Source organism: Dermacentor andersoni, chromosome 7 (genome assembly GCF_023375885.2).
Source record: "Dermacentor andersoni chromosome 7, qqDerAnde1_hic_scaffold, whole genome shotgun sequence".
NCBI lineage: Eukaryota > Metazoa > Arthropoda > Arachnida > Ixodida > Ixodidae > Dermacentor > Dermacentor andersoni.
The window spans coordinates 11,169,366-11,194,925 of record NC_092820.1 but is presented as its reverse complement, the minus strand read 5'-3'; the positions used below and the strand labels follow the sequence as shown (position 1 = coordinate 11,194,925).

Below are 25,560 nucleotides of genomic sequence, written 5' to 3'. Positions count from 1 at the left end.
CGAAACAGAAACTAGCAAAGCCTATCTTTTTTTTTTTTTGTAAGTGTTAATCTCGTTCTCAGCGCTCGGAAGTTATTCTATTAGTTTGTTGCAGGGCGTCAGTGTCATTGAAAGATTCAGTCCCAGTTTAAATGGTTTTAATTCTTCAAACAGTTTGTATTTTTTGCACCGCCAGTACACAGAAGCGTTTTATAACGATCTTTATTGATAAATCGATATGTGGCCATTGTTTATTGCGTTTTGAAGAGCACTCGCTTCGTCTTTCCAACAAGACGCGTAGGTTCGGCGCTCCGATTTGCATTTAAGGTGACCTTTTTATAGCCTTGCTTTATACATTTACGCGCTGTAGATGCGTTGTGACGCCTTTCAGTAGTTTGCGACGACGCAGAGTATAACAGCGGAGTCTGGCTGTTTACCTTTAACATGATAAATGAAGCAAAACCTCGGTAGTGCATCGTAAATTTTTTCTAAACGCAATGCAGGCATCACTCGTACCGTTAAAGCATGACTGTTAAGAAGCATTTGTAGTAGCTCATTTGTCACTACGTTGGAGCGACAATATTGCTCATCTGCCGCTTTACCTTTCTTTACTGCTCCGTATTTTTGTGTATCCGGATATTTTAATTTTATGCAAACCACCCCTTCCGTGTGAAAAAGAAAGGAATTTAAGGAAAGGAAGATGCAACAGTTGCAAGTAAGGTGCAACAGTTGTGCGAAATAAATAGTGCTTTACCAACATCTGTAGTGACCTGGTGATCGTGCGCCTTGGGCGAATTCATTTTGTGTAAAAATGTGTTCCGGCTACTTAAAAAGTAAGCGTGACGTGGCATCAACTGCTATCTCTCTTGTTGAATGAATTTTTGACAATACGTCATTGTCATGGTGCCGAGGCAAAACACAACTGAAAGTCACCTTGCAACCAAAACGTTGCCTTTCAACATACGACAGGAACACATAAACAAAACATTAGTGTATGCTTCAGTATACCTTATTTTTACAGCTATATTGAGCTATAAAGCATAGGTAGTTGTGAAAATGAGAGGCAGCTGTGATGGATATAGAAGAGCATAGTATGCTTGCAATATCTAGAAATTTTTTAAGGATGAAATTTCAGTACTTGAAAACAGTGCATAAAAGTAGAGCACTGCATGGACACTTTTCCCTGGCCTGACCCGAGCCAGTACCATGCACTGGTCCACCCTTGTCTAGCTCGGCTAGGTTTGTCCAGTTAGCCCTTGAGCCTCAGTGTAGCATGATCCACCTCTCTTTTATGAAGATGCCAACTGCACACATATTTGCTAGATACAAATCTTGCTAAGCTGTTTTCCACTTGCGTTGTTGCCGACAAGTGGAAAACAAAAAAAAATTGATTTTTGGCACCAGTGAATAATTTGCCGCCTTGTATTACTTTAGCTGTGGTCATAGTAATGCAAGCACAAAAAAAATTTAGAAAATTCCTCAGAGCAATGAAATTAACTGACATGGAAGGAAATAAATTATGGATATACATTCACCAATTATGTTGCACGTTAAGGTGCAGTCCAACCGACTAATGGTTTCCATTTAATTTCTTTATTCATTGTTCAAGCAAGTTGAATGAAGTTCTGTAATTCATTGCATAATTACATCAGCATGAATGAATTCTTGATTGAAAGCTTTCTTCAATAAATACTTGAAGGGGGGCTGCTGCGAAATTTCTCATTGGTAAAGGGGATTTGGAAAACAGAAAAAAATGTAATGTCTCACCACAATGTCGATGGGATCGGTGGATGAACAGGCGACCAGAGTGCGGTGGCTCCGGTTTGAAGAGGGAAGGCAGGCGGCGGAAGATGGTGGTGGCGTTCTGGCCAGGCAGCTGGGCGTAGAACTCGGGCCCATAGCCCGACTGCTCTCGTTCTGCCCACGGGTGCAGAAACTCGCCGGTTTCGAGCAGCAGTTCACGATCGGGTAGAGTGGCAAAGCCCAGGCACGGGTTGGCAGGAGGTCCCGGTTGGGTAAGTCCTGGTGCCTCGGGTCCGCAACCTGCCAACTGTCTTGAACTCCCGGTCCGGTGGCCGACCTTCTCTTGGCGTCGCTTCTTGAAACTCTCCCTTCTTCTGCCAGCACACCTCGCTTTTCTGCCGCTCTGGTCGATTTGTCCTTTCCTGATTGGCCCCTGGAAGCTCCGTGTTTTCTTCTGATTGGATGCCTTTTCCTTTTATTTTTTTCATCTTGTGCTGCGTGCTCACGTGCTGGATGCTCTTCAACGTTGTCTTCCATCCAGTACAGAATTCGCCTCTGCGCGCACACTCTTTCTCGTCTGCTTCTTGTCTCTCTCCATCTTCCACACCGTGTCACGCACTACACACCACACTATATAGTACAGACATTCATATTATTACAATCTCATCGAGAGATGCTCAAAAGGCAAGCCGCCGCGAGGAAGAGATGAAGTGTGTCTGGGCTTATGGCGTGAGCGAGTGTCGGGCTGGCTTTCTGGCTCCAGTGTAAATAGCCTCTTTCATCTGTGTATTTCGTCTGTGTCTGTGCAACATTCTAGTGGAGGTTAGCGATCCCCGTCCTCGTCATGGCACTCCGAAGTGGTCAGTACATCGAGCTTGTCACCATACCTCCCGGTGACGAGACCGCATCTGCAACGGCTTCAGCTTGTCCGACTGCTCTTATCGTCATGGTTGCCCAACATCGTGACCCTGGTCTCTTCTGTGGCCTGGAGGGACAGGACGTTGATGAATGGCTCAAGCTCTAGGAATGCGCCAGTGCTAATAACAGGTGGAATCCAACAATTATGCTTGCTAATGTAATCTTTTATCTCGGCGGCACCCCACGCGTGTGACTCCAAACGCATGACGAGATAACGAGCTGGGACAGTTTCAAAGTAAAGCTACGAGAGCTGTTCAGCGACCCCTTTGGGCGCAAGGTTGCCGCGAGAAAGGCTTTTGCGCCTCGTGTCCAGACACCTACAGAGCCATACATTTGATACATCCTAGACGTCTTGGCTCTTTGCCACAAAGCCCACGATACTATGTCTGAAGCAGATAAGGTGGCTAAAAGGCATCGCCGACGACGCTTTCAATTTTCTTGTTTTCGGCGACGTCTTTCCTATCGGCGCCATGATAAATAAATGCCGTCGCCTTGAACAAGCTAAGAGCCGCCGTATCACACACCACATCACGCAGCTACCCAACACTGCTGCTACGTCGACATGTGAGGGTCGAGCACATCAGACGACCACCTGTGATGACCTAACCCGTATTGTTTGCCGCCAGCTCGAGGCCACCTGTTGGCCAGCCTTCTCCGCGACACCTTCCAACCCGCCAGCAACCACAATTGCCAGGATTCAGGCCCTCGTCAGACAGGAATTTGAGAACATGGGTCTGAACTCTGTGTTCAACGACTCAACCCAGCGTTCCCCCGTTCTCTAGCGGCCCTCCTCGTCCCCGGCATTCCTTTTCTGCCACATATCGCAACTCGTCCAAATGGCGTACCCCTGATGACAAGCCGATCTGCTTCCACTGCTGTCGCATCGACCACATCGCTCGTCACTGCCGCAACCAATGGCCACCACCTCCTCGGCCATACACCTCCGCTTATTCCTGCACCTTTGGACCTACTGTTCCCTATGCCACCCGCCTAGAACCCACTGCCGCTGTTGCCCCACCTCCGAACCTTCGCTACAGCCACTCGCCCTCACCTCAACGCCATCAGTCTTGTTCGCGCCAGGCCCGTCGCTTCTCCTCCCCGCCTATTGCCTCCTGGATGCAGCCAAAAAACTAGGCATTACAGCTTCTGGAGGTGAAGCTGTGTTGTCGACCCTGCCCTCAAATTCTCTGCTCATGTTACCTATGAACCAAAACTTTCTTGACGTTGACGGGTATCCTGTGTTAGGTTCGACCAGCGGGGGCTGGCGATCTTCGAGGAAGGGACCGAGGGAAAGGCGCCACCAGGTCTGCTGTGACGACTCGCTTTGAAAGGGCGACCAGACATCAGTCCCCAGCCCATCGGCGCCACCACGGCTGTGGCGGCGACTGGTTTTGTTAGGAGGACAATGCGCCGCGTCCCCAATGGAAGTGCGCCGAGATGGCTAGACACAGTGGGCGGAGCAAGTATTGTTAGCGTGTACACCGTCAAGGTCTGCTTGGAGCAGGGGAGCTCCTGGAAGATATTTTGCGGTGCCGTCTCATGCAGCTTAAAACCCGTTTGACGCGTCAGTCAATAGACAGATGCGGCGGCCACTGACTGCACGGTCAACTTTGGGATAAAGAGGCGCCTGCTCGGGTCAAGCACAGTGTCTGCGAAAACAGTCTCACCTTGGTGTGGTCAGTGCAACCTGTGCAGAAGTGAGTGCGTAAACCCTCCCCCTCAAAGGCGGGTTGGTTACGATGACTTTGGACGCTCCGAATTGGTCGGCGAACTGTAGTTTTCCCTCACCTAGGTATTTCGGGAGGACAGTGTATTTAAGGAGCCGTTGGCGGCTCCTCAGGGTGCATTCCTTTTTCAGTCATGTTAGACTGATGAACTGTAACATTCTCATGCAGATACTGTAAATAAATCCCAGATTCCTCGTTCTTGATGAGAACAAGTCTCTCCCTTCAACAACGTCCTCAGTGTGGATAAGTTCGATGACCGCATGGGCCAGCTACCATCTATTTCATGCCCGACTCCAACCATTACACCTGTCACTGCACTCATCGATGCAGGAGCACATCTTTCTATTATGAGTGCTGCCTTCCGACGACGACTGAAAAAGCACTTCACCCCAGCGTCGGCACGCGTTGGTCGCGTTGCGGATGGCGGTACTGTGCCTATCATCAGCATATGTACGGCATGTGTGAGCGTCGCCGGCTGCCACACTCCTGTCCTCTTCACCGTGATTGCTCATTGCCCCATGACCTAATTCTCGGACTCGATTTTCTCTCTGCGCATTCTGCTCTTATTGACTGCTCTGCCAGTACCCTTTGCCTTGAGTTGCCTATTCTCGTAGAACCTTCTAACGCACCCCAGTGCCGCTTACGCCCCACCTGCTTTATTTGCCTGCCACCGAAGTCAATAGCCTATATTGAACTGTTGTGTTGCCCACCTGTTCCTGATGGCGAGTACCTCATCACTCCGCTGCCCAACATTCCACTACAGTATGACATCACCGTGCCTCACAGCATTCTGACTGTTACTGCCAACTGTACTCGCATGCCTATCTTTAACTTTGGATTGGGAAAGCAAATCCTACTGCAACGTATTTGCCTTGTCAACGTTGATTGTCTCGGCGACCATCACGTAGCAGCTTTATCAACCGATGGTTCTTCTGAGCTTAGCAGGCCCCTCGCACCAGCCTCGGGCACCGATGCCAACATAAAGAAAATGGTTGCGGTGGACCTATTCTCTGCACAGGCTGACAACCTTTGCCAAGTATATCGTCCTACCGAGATATTTTTTACTTCAAACGATCGCCCTTTAGGCCAGACGCTCGCGGTCCAGCATCGGATTTCTACTGGCGATGCTACGCCTATTCACCGATGACCGTATCAAGTTTCTGCATCGGAACACCGAGTAATTCTAAGTGAAGTGAACAAAATGCTAGATAAAAACATCATTAAGCTTTCTTCGAGTCCCTGGCCGTCGCCTGTGGTTTTGGTTAAGAAGGGCGGCACGTGGAGCTTCTGTGTGGACTACCGTCATCTGAACAAAATTACTAAGAAGGACGTCTACCCGCTCCCAAATATAGACGATACCCTTCACTGCCTCCACGGTTCCAGCTATTTCTCTTCTGTTGATCTTCGTTTTGGATACTGGCAGATTGCTGTTGGCGATACGGACAGAAAAAATATGCTCATTCAGCTTAGTAAGTTTAAAAAAGTAGGGTACGCTGTTCACTCCATAGAGAAATGTTTTGCGTTCCTGGTTCATTGGCCTTGAGACGAAATTGCCCTCGCTGTACAGAACTATGACATGGTTGAACTTCAAAAGTTCCTCCCATGAGAATGCAAAGAAGCTCTCCAGTAGGACGGGTGCACTTGTCCAATGTGGCTATCACTAATATTACCCACAGTCAAGATTCTATGGCACATATGTTTCTTTGATTAACAAGGCCAACGTAAAAGCAAGATGTGTGTTTTTACACCATAGATAAGCAGCACATAAGCTCCACCTTAAATGTGATTGTTCACCTAAATCTGCCTGCATTTGGAAAGTTAGTGCAAACCTTAAAATTAAATTAGATTGTGGGGTTTTACGTGCCAAAACCACTTTCTGATTATGAGGCATGCCGTAGTGGAGGACTTTCGAAATTTCGACCACCTGGGGTTCTTTAACGTGCACCTAAATCTGAGTACACGGGTGTTTTCGCATTTCGCCCCCATCGAAATGCGGCCGCCGTGGCCGGGATTCGATCCCACTACCTCGTGCTCAGCAGCTTAACACTATAGCCACTGAGCAACCACGGCGGGTAGTGCGAACCTTCTGTGCTGTTGGCACCCAATTTCAAAGTGTTTGCCCAGCCCTGTGCACTGTAACTTGATGGTTCCAAATTGCTGGTTTTTAGGCCCCCGCCCAACTGGTTTGTTGAAATAGATGTTAAAACGAATGACAGCTACAGTTGCCTGGACACTTATGAGATTCCACTGTAATTTCAGTGGTGTTCACGGCAACAACAGATTTGGTGAAGTGAGGGACAGGCGGAGTGTTAAAGAGGACTGTGAAATCCATCAAACAGTTGTGTTGAGCTAACAATGTGGACCGATTGTATAAGGCGAGCAAGCTGCCAAGAATTGCTAAGCTTGATGTGCAGACTTCATTTCTTAGGCAAATAAACTGTGCAATGTCTTGTTTTATTATTGATGACTGCTCTGCCAGTCTGCCTGAGTTGTCATTTTTTTGTATTTATCATAAAGCAGGCACTTTCATGTTTTTGTAGTTGTGTGATACAGAGTCATTTGTTTCTTACAGCTGTCATCTTCTCGGAAGCAGGCGCTCATGCTTGGAGACCTGCAGAGCACGAACTGCAGCATGTATGCCGAAATAAACAGCTATTGCCTATTTAAAATAGAACCAATGTAAGGCAAAGCCCCTTTTTTGCTGTACTGTGCTTGCGAATTGCAAAGCAATGATAAGACACAATGTAGAAAGAAACATTTTCTTTTATTTGGCGGACATTAGAGTGGCATCAAAAAAAAAAAGACTATTGAGCAGCCCCAAGTCAGTCACTACACTAAGTAGCTCCACTGCAATTCACATGACCTAGGAATCCCAGCCATACAACCAAATGATTATTCGTACAAGTGACGATCAAGATCATTCTTCACTTGAATGCCACGGAGCGCTGTTCAGTAACAGCAGTCAGTTTGTGTCCCTGCAAGCAAGAATATTAATTCGTGTTTTGGTTATTGGTGACATAACAAAATTTATAGTTTTCTGGCCCATCAGATGTTTGAATCAGAAATAACTTCTCCAAAGACGTACACCTTGTCACCGGTACATGCAGGATGATTTGCGGTGGCCAGAGACTTTTGAGTGGGACTTCGGTATCAATGGAGGTATAATGTGTGTGCATGCTTCAGTACAAGGGAGATTGGAGGCAGCATCAAGGCAACCTATAGGCACTGTATGAAAAATCTTGAAAGCTATGCTATTTGCTAATGCTCTTCTGCCCTCTGCACTTGATAGAATACTTTCCAGGTTTAATTTCAATCAGAAAAGAAATTTTGTATTTTCTGATGCTACCTTGACATGCAAACAAGTTTTTGTCATGTAGGAGGAGGAGGGGAGGGTTAGGTTAAACTACAACACAATTTATAAGTTTTTCAGCGTCCTATTTCATGTTTGGTACACTTTCTTTAATTTGGCTTGCTGACCTGGCAGTCGCATAGTCTTGGGCCAGGGATGACTGGATGGGAGAAGACAATGAGGGATACTGTTCATTGTTTAATATACGCTTGTGTACTATAATATGTAAAAATAAAGAAACGAGTGATATTTTTATGCTTCAAGCATTTTGCAGAGTGAAGTAAAGTTATAACAATTTTTTTTTCTCTCTAAGAGATGAGAGAAGATGGTGTTGCTTCCTCATGATGTTGCTGGGATACCCTAGTACCTAGCTCATAACTCTTTAGTGCAGTGAAGATCACCAGGTAGAAACCACATCAATTTGTAAGAGTTATGAATCTTCAGCATGAAAGTAAATTAGTGCTTTATTTTATTGGATACGTTCCCCTTTTGGAAAGTTCTGTGAACAAAATGAAAATTTGCAAAAGGAACAAATAAGAATTTGGAACAAGCATGCTATCAACACAACTAATGCAGAAGCAGAATTTAGTCACACTACATACCAATAAGGACAGTGTAGGTGTGAGAACGTTGCTGATACTTTCCTTTTCCACCTATGACAAAGGAAAAAGTATACTTCAGTAATTCAGATGAGAACACAATTCTTGTTACACCAGGTGTGGCGAGCCCGGGAGACAGCAAGAGCCACAGAAGTCCTGGACTAAGGGCGCCTCCCACACAAGCAGAAAGACACCCGCTTTTCCTTTATTTTTTTTTATAAATGTTTTTCCTTCTCCTACTTATAATGTTCTTTAATACAATGGTTTACCTGACATGGAGGCAGTTTTATCTCTGGAGCTCCTATCTGAATACATGGGAAAAGAGAAATAGTTTTTCTCTGAAGCCAGCAACGGAATTCGATGAGGTTGGTTACATGTAAAAAAAAAAAAGCTGAAATGTAGCGACTGTTCTAGGGGGCAATTTTTTGTGGCAGGAAATTTTGAAAATTGTGAAATTAAAAAGACTTCCGTATGAAGTTTACAACTTGATACAAAAGCTATGAAATTGTAAACTTCGTGCTTATATTTTTTAAGCTTACTGACTCTCAGCAATTTTTCCTAAATATTCAAGGTCCTAAATCAAAATTATGCAGCCTAGAATGACTAAATTTTATCTTTTTCTCTCAAATGCAACAAATTTCATTGCAATTATTCCAGTAGTTGTCTCAAAAGCATTTCTGCATTTTACATGTATTTGAATAAAGAGATTAGAGTTGGCACTGAACTAAAGCATCCTCCTCAAGGTATGCACATCATTTCTGGCCGTGAGGCCAGTTATCAGTCGACACTCTACACTATAAAAGAGAATTGCCTTTTTTTACACTTTTCCAGAAATTCCAACTTAGTAGCATGCTTGCAGCTAGGAAGAAGGAAATTTGACAATTTTTAGTTTATGTGCAGAATTAATGCATTTGTATGTCACTGAATTTTGGCCTTCATGAGCATTCATATCCTTGAATTTTCTTTCAATGTTGAATCGAACATTTTGTACAATACCTGAAGCAGCCATCAGGCCACTAAGCAACGTAAGGGCAAATAAGAACTTCATGTGGAAGCACTTAAAAGGGCTGTTCAATTCACCTGCACAACTGTCAACCAGTTAACGGAGGTTCACGAGAAGTTCAGAAATTGTGCAGCTTGTTTCTGCGGTGCAGGCACAGCGCAACACTCGAAACGAATGCCAAGGTGCAGATGCGGTGCAGGCGTTATGTTATGCCTGATTAATGTGCACAGAGTGCGTACATTTGAAAGATCGTGAACTACAAGTATTATCAGCTTGTGGGCCTAACTACAAACCACACCTGTACACACATCAGACATGCGTAAGCGGGCTTTTAATGGCGCTTGCGCCCATGTGCTGGACTGTCTGCTGCACTGATGCGTCGCACCTGTACGCCTGCACCAAGTCGGCACCGACAGCGGAGTAGGTGCAGCAAAATGAACCAGCCCTGCACCTTTTGAAATGAACGGAGTGGTTCAGCAGGCGCCATTGCTGCACCACTGGAACGAATGGCAGGGTGCAACACCTCGTGAACTGGTTCAGGCGGTGCAGGCGAATCGAACGCACCAAAAGTAAAGCACATTCAGGGGCGCTATAACATAAAATGATTTCAAACTGTTTTGATTCCAATCTCCTGACATCAAATTAACGTAACCACCGGCGCAAGCATCGGGCAGTGACCTGCAGCGTGGTCTGAACAACCCAATCAAACACTCTCCTCGTTTATAGGAGGTCACCTTTGTTCACTTTCAAAACCAATAACATTGCCTACACTCAGTGGTTTTTCTTATCTAATTGGCTGACAAGAGGCGAGGAGTACGGTTTAGTGGAGGGGGTTTCGATGGGGCCGAGCCAGCACAGTGAAAACAGATAACCGCATGAAAAGGGTGGCGCTGGCTTCTCCGATTGGTCTGCTTCACCTTACTTAGCTTGCGGTGGCTGGTTGAAAATCGCGGCGGCTTGCAACAGAAGGATGAGAATGCCGCTAAAATGGATCCTCAGCAAAAAAGAGTTGGCAGAGTGATGCTGTATACATGCCGCAAGGGCTCGATAACGTTTTACTGCCATGCAAAAATGTTTATCATGTGCAAATAAATACATGCTGACCGGCAGGTGCGAGTAGCGAGGGCCTGAGCGATCAGCGGGCAGCCATCTTCTATTCCTTTCAGAACAGGGCAGTCTCTGGCTATGCAGAAAAATTTTCAGTTTTGTTCGGCATGTTAATGCTTTTTTTTTCGCGTACACGTCACTTTGATGCAGTGAGCTTTTGCGGTTTTGTGAGGTTGCGTGACAGCCAGGCGAGGTGGGTATTGCCCAAAAACATTGAACCAATAGCAGAGGGCTAATGGTGAAAAGGCGTTGAATCAGGAATAATTATTTTTCTTTTGTGCGGTTTAATCATTCATAATCATTGTGTACATGTATATCAGATGGAGAGCCATCACGGTTTTCGTGACATCGCGTGACAGATGGGTGAAGTTTGGAGTGGCCTGAAAGAGTTTAGACCAATCGTGGTGGGCTGATTGCAGAATTGGAATAGAAAAGTTTGGAATCATTTTATGTCATAGCACCCCAGGATTCTACAGGGGGCCATAGAATGTAGACTTCCATGCAAAGATGGCCAACCTCACAAGGTTCACACGGATGGCGTAATGAAGTCAACCTAAGCTGATCTCAACCTCCCAAAGTGATGCGACATTGGTTGGCTGTTAAAATTTTTTAGCTATGGCAATGGCAACCTCATGGACAAATTTGAGGTTGAGTGAGGTCGAATGCTCGGTGAGGTTATATTTCACAGCAGCGGATGTGCACCTTTCCACCTCATGAATAAATATGTGGAAAGGTTTATGATTTTACTGATATGAAGGGGTAATTATTTAATACAATAGCCCCAGGCAGGAATCTGGAAGTGGGCTTCACCCCAAGCCACCTGAGGTTTTGTTTTCAGTTTGCATAGACAGCTCTCATCACATATGAACCATAGGTGTACATTTCTTTTGCTGTACTTCAGATGTGTGACACCAACGCAGTTGAATATCTTGCATCGGCCTGTATCCTCTGACCTTACTTTTAAAAGACAGTGAGTCACATCCCAAACTTCTTCCTCGTCAAGTATTCCTGCTCTAAACTAACAAATTACAGTTGCTGCCTCTCATTCAGTGTTGGCCAAAGACACCTAGCCAGAATCTTGGTACTGAATAATGAAACTACGCAAGACAAACATTCTTTTTCTGGTATGGTGCCTGTAGGCAACAATCGTCAATAAAGGGTTAATGAGAAACAAATTAAAAACTGAAATACAGTAGAACCTCGTTGATACGATCTTCACAGGAACTGGAAAATAAAGTGTACCATAGGAAAATCGTATTATCCAACATATTATCCAACCAAATCGGATTTTCGGGAAAAGAAAAAAAAACTTAACATTTCGAAAAACGTATTAAGCAGTATCGTATCGAGGTTCCACTGTATAAAAAGAAACGACACTGAAGCTTGTCACAATTTTTTCTAGAGTTTAGAAGTCTAGGGCCTTGATTTAACGCAAGAAATGAATAGTAAAAAATATCATGTAAGTACCGCTTTAAAGTTCAACATCTTGATACGCATTTCTGCACATTGAGACGTAATATTTACCGAAGCCATAAGACTCTTAACAAAGCATGTTTCAAAGTCTTGCAGGCAAACCAAACATTTACAGTGGTGCACCTTCAAATGGTGCAGTCAATTCTATGGACCTAATGCTTGCATCTTGCACACCTGCTCAAGCCAGAGGCAGGAAACTAGGACAACCTCAAAAACACTTCAATTATCTCTTTCTGAAAGAGAGAAGTGTGTTTTATCCAGCAATTCTTGACATAGCCAGACTGGTCTAAAGGTAAATTGACAACTATGTTCCTCACGAAGGCCTGATTCACACAGGTGTTATCGGCCCCATCACGGTACACGCGTCTGTCAGGACAGAACATTTCCTTGCCGATTTCTCCGCAGAAACAAGACGCTATCGACATTTGCTGATGCTCTAAACATCATCAGTATCCTATGTTAGAGGAGAAAATGGTGTGAAAACCCTCTATTTTCACAGATACAGGTTCCGTAACATTTGGTGCCGAGACATGACAGGATGGTTCAAATGTGTGAACCAGAATTAACTTACAATGGCACTTGAACATAAGATAAGTTGGAGAAACATTGCTGTAAACAGATGGCAACACAGGTGAAAAGTTTTAGATAATGATGCCAAAGGACAGACACCATTGCTTGTAATGCTTCAGTAGAAGCACAAGGTGAGATTTTCAAGATCATAAGCTGGAATCTAAACCACGCAAGGCAAGCAAAGCCCACCTGCCAACTGTGTTCACAGCAGCCTACACATATTGTCAACCCACGTGACGTTTCTGTGGCCAACATACCATGGCAGTTGCGCCAGGATGACTGTGGACGCAGATGGCAACGTGCCCAAAGCATTCTCGCCTTGAGCTAGCATTGCAGATGCAGCCAAGGAGCGCCTGCTGCATAAATCAGTCTTGTGTCTGGAAGCGTCCACAACCTCCATGAAAGTGTTACAGAGGAAAAGAGATGCACCAAATATGTTTACTGAATATTTACAAAAGCTGTAGCAGCTGACAAGATAGTAGTTAGCACGCAAAATCCAAGAGTGTTCCCTTTTTCATCAGCCTTTTAAAATATGCTCTCTAGATCACTAGACTATCTAAAGCAGGAACAATCGATCGATCCTCTTCAAAAAAAGACAATACAGCACTGACATGGATACTCACATGAATGAGCCCACTTCATGTGTCGACCACTCAAATCTGTTTTAAACACAGGCCTATTTCCAAAGCTCCAACTGCAGTGCACTTGCTTTTATGAGATATGTAAATTAATTTGGGCTAGTTGATGGGTCTTAAACGAATGCACAGTGCAAAACAAAATATATATGGAAGTGACAATGTGGACAGAACAGTCTTCCAACTGTTTCTATTAGATCATAACCTCCCTATATCGAAGCAACATATAGGGAACTGACAGTTAAAGTGAAAAAAGTGCCAGTCCTGATTACACTCCCTTAGGCATTCACCTATTTTTCAATGATATCCCATTCATGCAGTGCGTGCACAAGAGACAATTTAAATATGACAAGCCTTTGGTGTAACTTAGAATGATCAGGGGTTCCCTGCAGTGCGATTAGGTGACAAGTTTGGTTCAGTACATATTGATTGGTTTCATTGCATGGTATTTATATAATTGGTATTTTTACAAAATATTTCGCCTACTGCCTAATGTGAAATTTGAGTGCAGCTCTATACATGTTTCCATTTCGCAATATATTGGCTAGCATGGACAATCTGTCTCGTGTGGCACTTTCGCAAACAAAGCGAAGTGTGGCACGACTGCGTTGCTAATTGGAAGACCACGAGAGCAGCACATGGGTGATGCGTGGGCGCAATTCACAGCAGCTGCCGCCGACAGACCTCTGGTCATGCAGCGCTTTGTTTCCATACAGATGATGCGCACTAGCGTGGTATAAAGGCATCCAAGATTTTCCTTCCTAGGAAACATCTAATGAAGCAATAGCTCCTAAGAAGGCCACTATCCAAAATAATCAAGAAAGGAATAGAGAAAAATGTCACAGAAAATCACATCAAACTAGGTCGGAGCATCAAAAATTGACCAACATTCTAGGCCTTGCCCTTGGAAAAAGTCTTGCAGCAAGGTTAATTGAGCACAAATGATATGCAGGTATTCTATGGAGTGATGTCTAGCCTCGAACACTGAGCTCTGCTCTTCTGCAGGACCTTGGTGATGCACATTTTAAATGCCATTCTTCTGGCTACTATGGTTTCCAGGAAAATTGGTCATCCTTAAGAGGACAGGACACCACCATAGTACATTTTCAGGCATATTACTTGCACTAGCATACAAAACAATTAAGGCCTACTGACAATGAACAATTGCGGCAGGACACAATAGCAATGACAGTATTTGGCAGGATGTTTAGACAACAGACTAAAAAGAGTGGACTGGAGGTGAAACCAGTTCTTTTGGTGAAGTATTTAGCTCGGCTTTAAACAGTGCATTGCTTGCATATAGGGTAACATACTTGTCATGTGCAATTTTGTAACAGTGTACTTATGATGGAAAATTCTGATCAAAACCACACAGTGGCATGGTGAGGCAAGTGGACAACACAGTGGTTTTAAAGCATTGTTTCGTGCTGAGTACTAAGTAGCAAGTTCGGTATTCCCACACAGCAGCCAGGTTAATCAGAACAAAAATGGGAATAAAATGTCAAACCAAGTGACAAAGCATGAAGCAAGACCTATAAAGTTTCAAAGTTCTTTGAGTCGTGTGTGCACCTTGTTGGCAAATGTGTGAACTTTCGACGCAGAAAAAATGTCATTGGAAACAACTTGTCAAAGATAATCACTTGTTTATCAACAAAGCGAGATTTTATCACACAAAAGTTCAAAAAAGCCTGCTTAAAAAATGAAAAACACCAGTAATTTTGACCTTCTCTTACATTGTACACCCTGTGATTAAACTGTCTATGGCATCTCTAGCATGTCATGCGGACCAACACCTAGACAAGAGACAATGCCAGCAACTGCTGCAGAATAGGCGAAAGCAGAGAAAACAGTGATGGCACGAAACAGGCTGTAGCATTACAAAAAGAAAATGCACAAGTTTGATGACAAATGATAAAAAAAATACAATTCAGAGCCCTTCCACTATGTGAAGATGGAAGACCAGCTGAAGCTGTACTTGTTGACAAGTATATTGAGTTATATATGGTTAATTGCTATATTGATTAAATAAAGAAACATACACACAACTTTGTTATCTTTGATATTCTATTTACTTTGTCACCATGGTAACCATTGCTTTGTGGTCACTGTGATATACTGCAATTGGTCGCCGATGCTTTCGTGCCCACTCCTGCTTCTGTTTGCAAAGGTGATCCTCACGGGCACGCTGTTCTTCATTGGTCACAGAGCAGCTATCCGACATTACGGATCTGCAGACAAGACGGGTCTGGCTATAGCAGCTGCCCGTTGCCTTCACGCTGATGCTCACACCGGTGCTCTTAACATGCACATCTTTCTTCTTCAGTACGGACTAGACGCGTCCTGGCCATAGCAGGACCAAAGTAAAACTGCTGATAACGTCGCTAAGCAATGTCGACTTCACAAGAAAACGAGGCACAGACATTGGTGGGTACACAATGACATTTTATTATTCTGCCATCCACTCTAGAGCCACTGAGCACTGCTGGCGCACAGCAGGCTACTGTGGATTCAATTTTGTCGACGAAACTTTTTTCTACACACCCTGTCGATGCATGCACTATTGGTCGTGGTCAGAACCTAGCCGTATACAGCTTCGCTGTAAAAATAGCAGGGGAAACGGAAGCAGACACGTTGAATGCCTCACTAAGGAATGCAGCAAGCAAAAAGATGCAGTTTCTGCAGCACAAGCCATGACCTTCTACAGCTTGTGGCAACAAAATGCAGCACAAGCAGATTGCTCAATCACTTCGCAGTTGTTCTAGCCTTGTGAACTGGAGCAACTGGCTTTCCTGTCCAGGAAGCACGGGCAACGACACTGCACACATGTTGGTAATATCAAGCTTTGATGCAGACATAGTAATGTGGTGAGGAATGAAGTGTAATCTTTGTTTCCACTTCTGCATGAATTTTGTGGAAGTGCTGGAGGGTCAAGGTTTTATACAGCTATTAATTTATGCATGTGGTCTAATAAACCATTGCAAAGTGAATGTGTGGCATCAGCAACAGATAGCCAGGCACTATCACGAAAAGAAGCAAAATAATGCTAGTGTACTGGCAGGCATTCAGAGCTATTTCGCATGCGGTTGTAGCGGTCTGAGCCCTTGTTTCGCCCACATAGAGCGCCCCGTATATGAGCTAGACATCGTAACAGCCGGGATTATTAATTACCCTTGCGCACAAGCACCTCAGAAACGCTACGAATCTGCACCACATAACCAATATCAGTGTTCCTGTACAGCTTTCACAAAGGTCTACTGCTATGAAATTGCATGACGGCCATTTTTCTTTAGCATACATTTCTTCCGTATTCATCCGCAGGGCGTGGTGTTTTGCCAGTGTGGCTGTACAGTTCTCACAACGATCTACGGCTCAGATTGCATGGCGACGCAAGTTTTAGTACTTACACATACAGAGTACAAGATTTCCATCCCCACGAACCTCCAAGTGTGACGTATTCTCAGTTACATTAAGAACTAATGCATCGGCACGGCAGTTAATTCATAAACTGTTTCCGTTCCCGCGATTCCCCTAAAGTGTGTGGTATGCTGACCTTGATCAACGATACTAATGAACAATGCAGCGGCACGACGTAATGCTTTGCCACTAAAGTCATCCGAGAAGACACCTCACTTCCAAACGTATCCCCTTGCGACTATAAAATTCAATATGCTACCGTCGCAACCAAATAGCAACAAACTCACCTCGGACGCGGCTTTTTCGTCTTGCCGCCCACGCATCCTGTCGATTCTGTGCTGCAAGCTCGGCTAGGGACAAACAGAGCTAACAGCTTTCTTCCCCGTAGTACCTAGGCGAAGAGAAATTTTCAGCACCAAAAGTCCCCATATTTCTCCCTCGCAACTACTGCTCCTCGCGCGTGCGCGGAAAGAGCGGTGAAATCCATTTTCGATGTGCTCGTCAATAGTTCCGCTTTCGCGCTGCTGTCGGCTCTGTCTTGGCTCTGTTTCTGTCCGCGCGTTTGCGTTTTGCACAGAAAAGCCGTAGCGCTGTCTGCGGGCGCCGTTTTACTCACCGACGGCGCAACGTCACTGTAATGTCTGCTGCCGGCGCGGGAGTTATCTCTGTTCAAGATAAGAAGACTGGACTCGGATAAAACTCAAAGGAACGTTTATTCACGCACGATGGAAGCCATGCTGCCCGTCTTCCCGCCATTCGACCCGTACTCGGACCCGACGTCGGGTCGGAGTACGGGCGTCGCTCGCCCAGCGGTGGACGAAATGGCAAGCCCGTTTTGACAACTTTCTACTAGCAGCAAACATACAGAATGCAGCCCGCAAACGCGCTATGCTGCTACACTACGCAGGAGACGCGGTGCACGGCATTTTTCTGACGCTTCCGGATAGAGGCACGGACTATGAAACGGCAGTCGCGAAGCTGCCCACGAAACACAGAACCTCTTAAAAACTTCTTGAAACGGCTACAAACGGCTATAGACGTCTTGGTCTATGACAAGACTGAAAATAGAATTTCTTCTAAACATAACCTCCGCACTTGGAATATGCTAGTATATATTCTATCTGCGGCAAAACCCACTACTGGTGTCACTAGAGTGTGTTTTGGTAAACACATTCAGAATGTCTAACTCAAGAACTTTTCTAGATCTTGTTGTCTAAAAGTGCATAAAATGCCAAACGACGCGTTAAAAGTGCGGTTACCGTCGGCCGTCGGCGTTAGCGAATAAAAGACGCCACAGACAAATCGAACTCGTTGGAAGCAACATACGTTAATTGGCTTTGATATTAAATAATTTCACATCAGAACTTCAACAGTCAAGGGCGTGTTATTGTTTTCCATACGGGGCGCGCACACGACGCCAGGAAGCCATTCTATGCTCGCGCAGCAGCGAAACGCCGGCGTTAGGGTGCCTAGAAGCCACCCTACCGGCGTTGCGCGGCGGTGTCACAGAGCCACCGCGCTGCGATCACTTCGGCGACACGATCCAAATTTGTCGAACATCTCATTCTGTGCTGGAAACACTGGGAGACAGGAAGTTTGAAAGAACGGCCACCGGCCACTGCCGCCCCCAATGTCTCGGTCGTGGGTTCGTTATGCCACTTGTGCGTCATTCTAAGCCGTTCTGTACATTTATACTGGATATTAATTGGAGTCATTTAGCTGTGCTGATTCTGCTTGCCGTTTGTTTTGCATCAGTGCTTCGTGACATCGGCTGTATTGCGTGTTTTCGCCGACGGCTTACGACCACAATGGCCTGATCTGCGTTCGCCGCCTTCGTGTCTCGGTGCGTCTTTGTATACGTCGCACGTTCGGACAACACTTTTTCCGGTAAGTGAAATACATTGCACTTCGTTTTTCGTCAACAATGTGAATATTTTTAGGTGTTACCCGCGACAATTCTTGATATATGGGCTCTTCTGCCCTGCGAGTTTTCGTCATTACTTTTATACGAGGGTTCTTGTGTTTAGCCGTTCAGCACTACCGCGCTCCACGACTTTCGCAACACCAGTCAGAACTTTGCCCTGCTTGTTAGTCTTTGTGGTTAACGTAGCACGAACCAACCGAAAGGAGTGCATCCGAAGACGACGCGCTGGCTGTAATGCTGAACCAGAGTGAACTCGCCCTATTTTGTGTCCTTTTGTTCTTGCGTGTGCGCGCGTGTGTGTCAGTGACTGTGCAGTTTGTAGCGTTCCCACTTTATAGCAAAACAAAAATATAACTGCAATGTTTACTTCATCTATACAATTCCAAATTAAATCGTCTGCTGATGTACAAATTTCACTTGTGTTCTAAATAAGCAGCAAAACCTTTAACCTAGTAGGTGCTTCATCTGGGAGTGAAAACACGACAGCTTGGCATTTATTAATGAATGACTGTGACTGGGTCACCTTATTTGTAATTGCAAATCTGCCTTTCAACTGACTTGATGCTATCTTATTTTGTTCCTTTCACTCTATAGACGGCTGGACATCCTTCTTGTACCTTGGCGCTAGCTGGATGACGGGACCTCATCATGATCAGTGTAAGCCAATGTACTGTGCCCTCTCTGGTCCTCCCAGTGCTTTTTATATGGGTTAAGGCCAGGTAGCGCTTCGTGGTAAAATAGCTAGTTGGTGTCTCACAAACGGGCATTTTTTTTTGCACTGGTCCATTATAAACTGCCACTATTATAACCAATTTCTCAGTGCCAGTGTACATACGCAGTTCTAGTAATAATTAGTTTCCCTAAGCCTTACAAGATGTACCTGTAAATAGTCATTGCTATGTAAGAACTCAAAAATTACGTCTGCTGTGTCATACAAGTATACCATACATAAGTAAAAATTTGCTACAACAGTGTACATTACTCCTTGCTTCCCTAATGCACAAATGTATTCAAGCCAGTATTTGATTAGTTTGGTATTCTAAATGTTTTCTGTGTGATTTAGTTTCTTTACGGGAATTTACTGTACAGCATCAGCAAGCAGTCTAATTTAAGATTTATGTGTGCTGTAAAAGGTGTGCTTTGCCGCTAGAATTAATAAAACATGCGCCGAGGCTTCCATACAAGGACAAACTTCAATTTCGCTCTACCACTATCAGCACTTGGCTGGCGCTTGCAAAATGAATCACATCAGGTAGCTTGTGCCAGACTGTTTTTAACCTTATTGTGAGGAGATCACAAAGTGATGTGTGGAGGCGCCTGCGTCTGAGATGTAGATTGCGCTGCAACATATGTGCATGTAGAACAGGCATGATGCTGAGGGTTCCAGCAGTTTGCTGAGGTGCTTTTAAAATGTTTTGATAACTGCAATTTTACCTGTGCTGTTTTTTATCACCTATTTCAATAATATCATTGGAGGTGTTATCAGAATTTAGCAATCTATTTGCCCTAGCCCATTAGCCTGCCACATTTGCCTTTTCACTAGGTGGGAAATTATTCAGCATGGACCATTACTTGAATACACCATTTTGTGTGCAGTGGCTTCTCAATTGCGAGTTAACATAGATTCTCAGAATTACCTGAGGCTATAGATGCACTGATGAATTTGCTACCTATATGAATAACTTTGCACTTTCTTGCGCAAACAGCATGTTAACACTTCCAAGACAGTGGGCAATGTTATCGTTTGATCACATCATGAGATACTTTCAATTTTGTATGACGCATCATCCAAGGTGTTGCATCATTTGTGTGAGGTATTGCCCTAATCGAATTAGGGTCACATGAAAATATATCAACAAAAGTGATTGATCCAGCTAGGAGTGTTGCTTTGGAACAATACTTTATCACCAGTCCTCCTTTGCACGCTACCTGCTTACTGTGTACTGTGTCATGTTTAAGCTTGAAAGAAAGGCAACAGCTAGGCAGCGCAAAATGCCAAACTTGCTTTTAGTTCAACAATTTAAAACGCTATTTAACTTTTTAATTAAGTTAGTACATCATTTACCTGCAGAGTGAATTACTGTTTTAAACTGATTATATTTTGCAGGAAGCTTCTCAGAATTGTGTGACAGGTTAAGTGGCTTTTTAGCCATAAAACACCATAAAATAATTTAAAGGCTGACTCTGCTATGCAACTTAATGACTATATGCCAGGAACAAGGTCTCCGAGATGTGGCGCTGGCTGACACTCCCAGGGTTCTACTAGAACACATAAATACCCGAGAAAGTGGACGGGAAAACGACGCCGCTGTAGCTCAATCGGTAGAGCATAGCACGTGAAATGCGAAGTTTGTGGGTTCGGTTACCACCTGCGGCAAGGTGTTTTTTCATCCACTTTAGTTTTCATTAATTTATCGTTTCTTAATTTCATTTATTAAGCACAAGTAATTTCCCCTATGTTGTCCTTGGTGTCAGTGTTTGTTGGCTTCTTATGATAGGAAATATACTAGTCATTTTAAACATCATCGCATACATACCTTAAGATACCCGTAATTTAAGAGAAAGGAGTGCTTAAATTTATTTTCATTGTGAGCCAAACTTCTTACTTAGCACATATTACTAATTGAAGTTCCAATTTCAATATTCCCATTTCCTCCCTCACCTTTTTTTCCCTCTTCTGTGCAGGTATTGCTTGCCTATGTCTACAAGAACCGTCACGCGTGGCCTGTGACAGCAAGCTTTTGTGGGCAGCAAGTGCTCTCCTACGAAGGCTGGCCTACTCTGGCAGCGGCGGCAATCATCTTCAAGATTTATCCATGATCACCTTTGCTGCTATTTGTCACTCTTGTTGATTACACTTTCTGCATCTTTTCTAATTTATTAGGTAATAAAGTATGAGTATGTGACATGGTGTGAAGTTGATGTCTTGCTGCATTTTCGCGTGCAATCATCTTTTATGCATGAAAAGTTCATCATACAGTTTATGAAAAAAAATAACAGCATATTATGATTTATCTTTCAGTTCTGGTAACATGTAATGTACAAGGAATTCACTAATGGATGGTATGCCGAAGAACGGGCCATTATTTCTGCGTGATGCTGTGCAAGCATGTGGCGTTACTTACAAGAAGCACCCACAAAGTAAGTTACAATTTACTTTTAAATGAAGCATTGACATCAGAAAAAGTATATTTATATTGCTAGTTGGAGTGGTTCGCAGAGTGTTTTTCCAGATGTGTACTATCCATTATTTTTTAACTCATTGCAGCAGTGTTCTGTTTCGTATACTGGTGTAAGGCTATTGTTCCCGCTGTAGCTGAAACCAGGATGTAATTTTTGCCTGAACTGCAGCATCACTGACAAAATTTTTCTTTACTAGAAGCTATTTCAATTTGGTGGAGACCCAGCAGGGCGAAGTTTTGTCAATAATGACTTGTTTCACGCAGAGATGTTCTTGTTTAGGTCAATGGGTGAACATCGGAATGATATCAGCATACAATACAGATCTTGTTTTATTTGCAAAATAATTCTGACAGGCGGCATTCAATTGATTGGTCTAATTAAAAAGCACTAATTGACCAATGAGACTGTACTACACCATTCCCATGGTTCACATCTGGAAAAACTACCTGTGCATCACTCTATCTGACAATATAAACTTTTTTTTTCTGATGTCCATGCCTCGTTTAAAATAAATTGTAACTGTGGGCAAACGTCGTGTTACTGTAACAGCTGCCGCAAAAATTTGAGGGAATGTCTAAAAAGTCTTCAGTTGTTCTTGTCAAGCTGTCCATTAGCCAACTTTTAGCGTAACGTTAGCAGGGCTTACTGAAGTACTTCTAGACGTCCATGGCTACAAAATGTCTTGATCAAGACGGCTACTAGGCTTTTGAATTAGCCGTTCAAGACATCTTTTAGACATCAACTAGCGGCTTGCGTGTTTCGTGGGTGAACGCACATTTCGCACCAAGAAAGAACGCTGTCTATGAAGGGCATGTTTTTCGTCAAGCAAAGCAAAGCTCCGAAGAAACAGTGGACCAATTTTAAGTCAGAGTTTCAAGTTGGCTGCGACATGCGAGTTTGCGAACGAAGAACAACAAATCGTATCGCAAATGATAGAAGGCACCAATTCAGTTAAGCTGCGCCACAGTGCACTACGAGAGCCGACGTCACGCTGGAGAAACTCATGGAAATACACAGCAGCCTCGAAACAGCAGAATTTCAAGCAACCAGCATGGAATGCCGCGAGCGCGTCGAACTTGTCCAGAAAGTCACAAAGAAGAAGCTGTGGCGTCGCAATGCGTCTTCGAGCATCCAGTCAGAACACAAGCTGTCGAGCAATCGTCCAGAGAACAAGCAAGCTGCGAAGTGCAGCTGTTGTGGAGGAGCGTGGCCTCACAAAGGAGGAAAATTGAGCTGTCCAGCATGGGGAGCTACATGCCACAAGTGTCAAAAGAAAAACCATTTCGCCAAGTTCTGCAGACAAACACCCACTGTACACTCCATTGACGTCACGGGCACCCCCGCAAGCACACAACAGGACACAACCCACGAAACACAGAACGTCTTAAAAACTTCTTGAAACGGCTACAAACGGCTATAGACGTCATGGTCTATGATAAGACTGAAAATAGAATTTCTTCTAAACATGACCTCAGCACTTGGAATATGCTGGTATGTATTCTATCTGCGGCAAAACCCACTACTGGTGTCACTAGATTCTATTTTGGTAAACACATTCAGAATGTCTAACTCAAGAACTTTTCTAGATCTTTTTTCTAGAAGTGCATAAAATGCCAAACTACTTGTTAAAAGTGCGGTTGCCGTCGGCGTTAGCGAATAAAAGACGCCAGAGACAAATCGAACTCGATCGTTGGAAGCAACATAAGTTAATTGGCTTTAATCTTAAATAATTTCACACCAGAACTTCAACAATCAAGGGCGTGTTATTGTTTTCCATACGGGGCACGCACACGACGCCTGGAAACCATTCTCTGCTCGCGCAGCAGGTATACTTACAGCAGCAGAAGCGAAATGCCGGTGTTGCACAGCGGTGTCACAAAGCCACCGCGCTGCGATCACTTCGGCGGCACGCTCCAAATTTGTCAGAAATTTCATTCCGTGCTGGAAACACTGGGAGGCAGGAAGTTTGAAAAAACGGCACCCGCAATGTCTCGATCGTGGGTTCGTTATGCCAGTTGTGCGTCATTCTAAGCCGTTCTGTACATTTATACTGGATATTAACTGGAGTTATTTAGCTGTGCTGATGCTGTTTGCCGTGTGTTTTGCATCAGTGCTTCGTGACATCGGCTGTATTACGTGTTTTCGCCGACGGCTTACTACCACAATGGCGGGGTCTGCGTTCGCCGCCTTCGTGTCTCGGTGTGCCTTTGTACGTCGCACGTTCGGATAACACTTTCTCCGCTAAGTGAAATACGTTGCACTTCGTTTTTCGTCAACACTGAATATTTTTAGGTGTTACCCGCCACAATTCTTGATGAATGGGCTCTTCTGCCCTGCGAGTCGCATAACTCTTGGTGCATAACTCTTGGTGAAAGAGTTATGCGACGCGTCTCCGTTTCCGAACAGAGTATTGCGAGCAGCGTAATCGTCAGGAGACTGCCTATGCAAATCAAGGCGATCCAACCCTTTTCTAACGTTGTAGCCAGAGCGCGCAGCGATATATCCTGCACCAAGAGTTATGCGACGCGTCTCCGTTTCCGAGCAGTGTATTGCGAGCAGCGTAATCGTCAGGAAACTGCCTGTTGCAAATCAAGGCGATCCAACCCTTTTCTAACGTTGTAGCGAGAGAGCGCAGCGATATATCGCGTCCCAAGTGGTATGCGACGCGTGTCAGTTTCAGAAAAGTCTTTATTGCGAGCAGCGTAATCGTCAGGACACTGCCTATGCAAATCAAGGCGATCCAACCCTTTTTTAACGTTGTAGCTAGAGCGCGCAGCGATATATCGTTATGCGACGCGTTTCAGTTTCAGATCCAGCGAAAGCCTCGTCCCGCGCGGACCAGCCAAAGCGTGTGCAGCGAAAGAAAGCGCTTCGTACCGTCGGAGAACAGGGCCCACAACAAGCAAGCGATTCGAAAGCGCGCGGGTTATGCAGCAGCTTTCCGGTACTGTCGGGAGCTGGGAGCCTGCGCGCGTGTGATCTGGTAACTCTGTGCGCTTCGAAAATGGCGTGTTGCATTCGCTACATTTGACAGTGTTTTTTCCCGTGAAATTTGGCAGGCAGTCTGGCAACATTGACCCGCAAAGCTGGCAACAGGTTTAAACCACACCAGTCAGAACTCTGCCGCCCCATCCGTGAAAGGAGTGCGCATCGGTTGGTGGCAGAGAACAGACTGCATTTATTTTCTACAAAAGACGCATCTTCCTAGGGGCAAACTCTCGGTCCCTGTCCGGTAGCCGAGACGCTGAGGGCGACGGAGGATTCTCAGAACTCGACTCGGGATGGGGTCATGCTGGTGCTTCGTCCAGCCGAGGAGCGATGGTGCGTCGCCTGTCTACAACACGAGCTTTCGCTAGCACACCTACAAAAAGTGCGCCATCGCGCCGTACACAACCGAGCACAGAGTGACGTATGTTGTCGCAACATTATGCGGTAGCAATAAAAAAAATATAAAAGCAGCACAGGTAAGACGACTGCAAAGTGTTCCAAAGGTGGGTCACCACGTCAATGCCACACATGCAGCACAGAATGTGGCAGCATAGTGGCAGTGCAAGAGTCGCGTTTTCATCATGACGCGGAAGCTTCAACCTACATCAACCTTCAACCTACGCAAGCTTCAACCTACTACGTGCGGCGCTGTGCCAGCGCCGCTGATTTGCTTTTGCTTGTGTGGCTTTTTTTTTATTTTCCAAACCGCCGCCGCGAACAGTGGCGCTAGTGCTCACCCCCACCCACGACCTACTGAACTCCAGACCTGCACCAGCTCCCTCCTCCAGCACGCCTGGTCTAGTTCGCCCCTTTTGCCGCTAGGGAAAGAACGTATGAGCAGAGTGGCGCTAGTTATAACCTGTTCGCTGTCGTCTGCTTCAGCGATCTGTTCAGCGCTTGTCTTGCCATTTCGGCAGGGACAAAGCACTTGTATAGGCGGTAAATGAA

The 25,560-nt window shown here is 44.9% G+C and overlaps 3 long non-coding RNA genes and 1 pseudogene across 5 annotated transcripts; 3 read left to right on the top strand and 1 right to left on the bottom strand.

The window, feature by feature from the left end:
• The first annotated feature begins 58 nt into the window (after positions 1–58).
• Positions 59–9,034, top strand: LOC126535576 (uncharacterized). Its single transcript, XR_007600525.3, has 3 exons — positions 59–306; positions 6,940–7,051; positions 8,433–9,034. It is a non-coding gene; the product is annotated as an uncharacterized lncRNA (long non-coding RNA).
• Positions 8,169–16,911, bottom strand: LOC140219380 (uncharacterized). 2 transcript variants are annotated; one of them, XR_011895605.1, is made up of 4 exons: positions 16,805–16,911; positions 15,176–15,331; positions 12,726–12,862; positions 8,169–8,369 (listed from the first exon to the last, which is right to left on the bottom strand). It is a non-coding gene; the product is annotated as an uncharacterized lncRNA (long non-coding RNA). The 2 variants fall into 2 exon arrangements; XR_011895604.1 differs by lacking the exon at positions 15,176–15,331.
• A 331-nt stretch (positions 16,912–17,242) lies between these two features.
• On the top strand, positions 17,243–25,032 carry LOC129385987 (uncharacterized; annotated as a pseudogene).
• On the top strand, positions 18,333–21,358 carry LOC129385969 (uncharacterized). 2 transcript variants are annotated; one of them, XR_008613443.1, is made up of 3 exons: positions 18,333–18,404; positions 19,036–19,098; positions 21,127–21,358. It is a non-coding gene; the product is annotated as an uncharacterized lncRNA (long non-coding RNA). The 2 variants fall into 2 exon arrangements; XR_008613442.2 differs by lacking the exon at positions 18,333–18,404 and having other exon boundaries at positions 18,675–19,098.
• Positions 25,033–25,560: the final 528 nt, after the last annotated feature.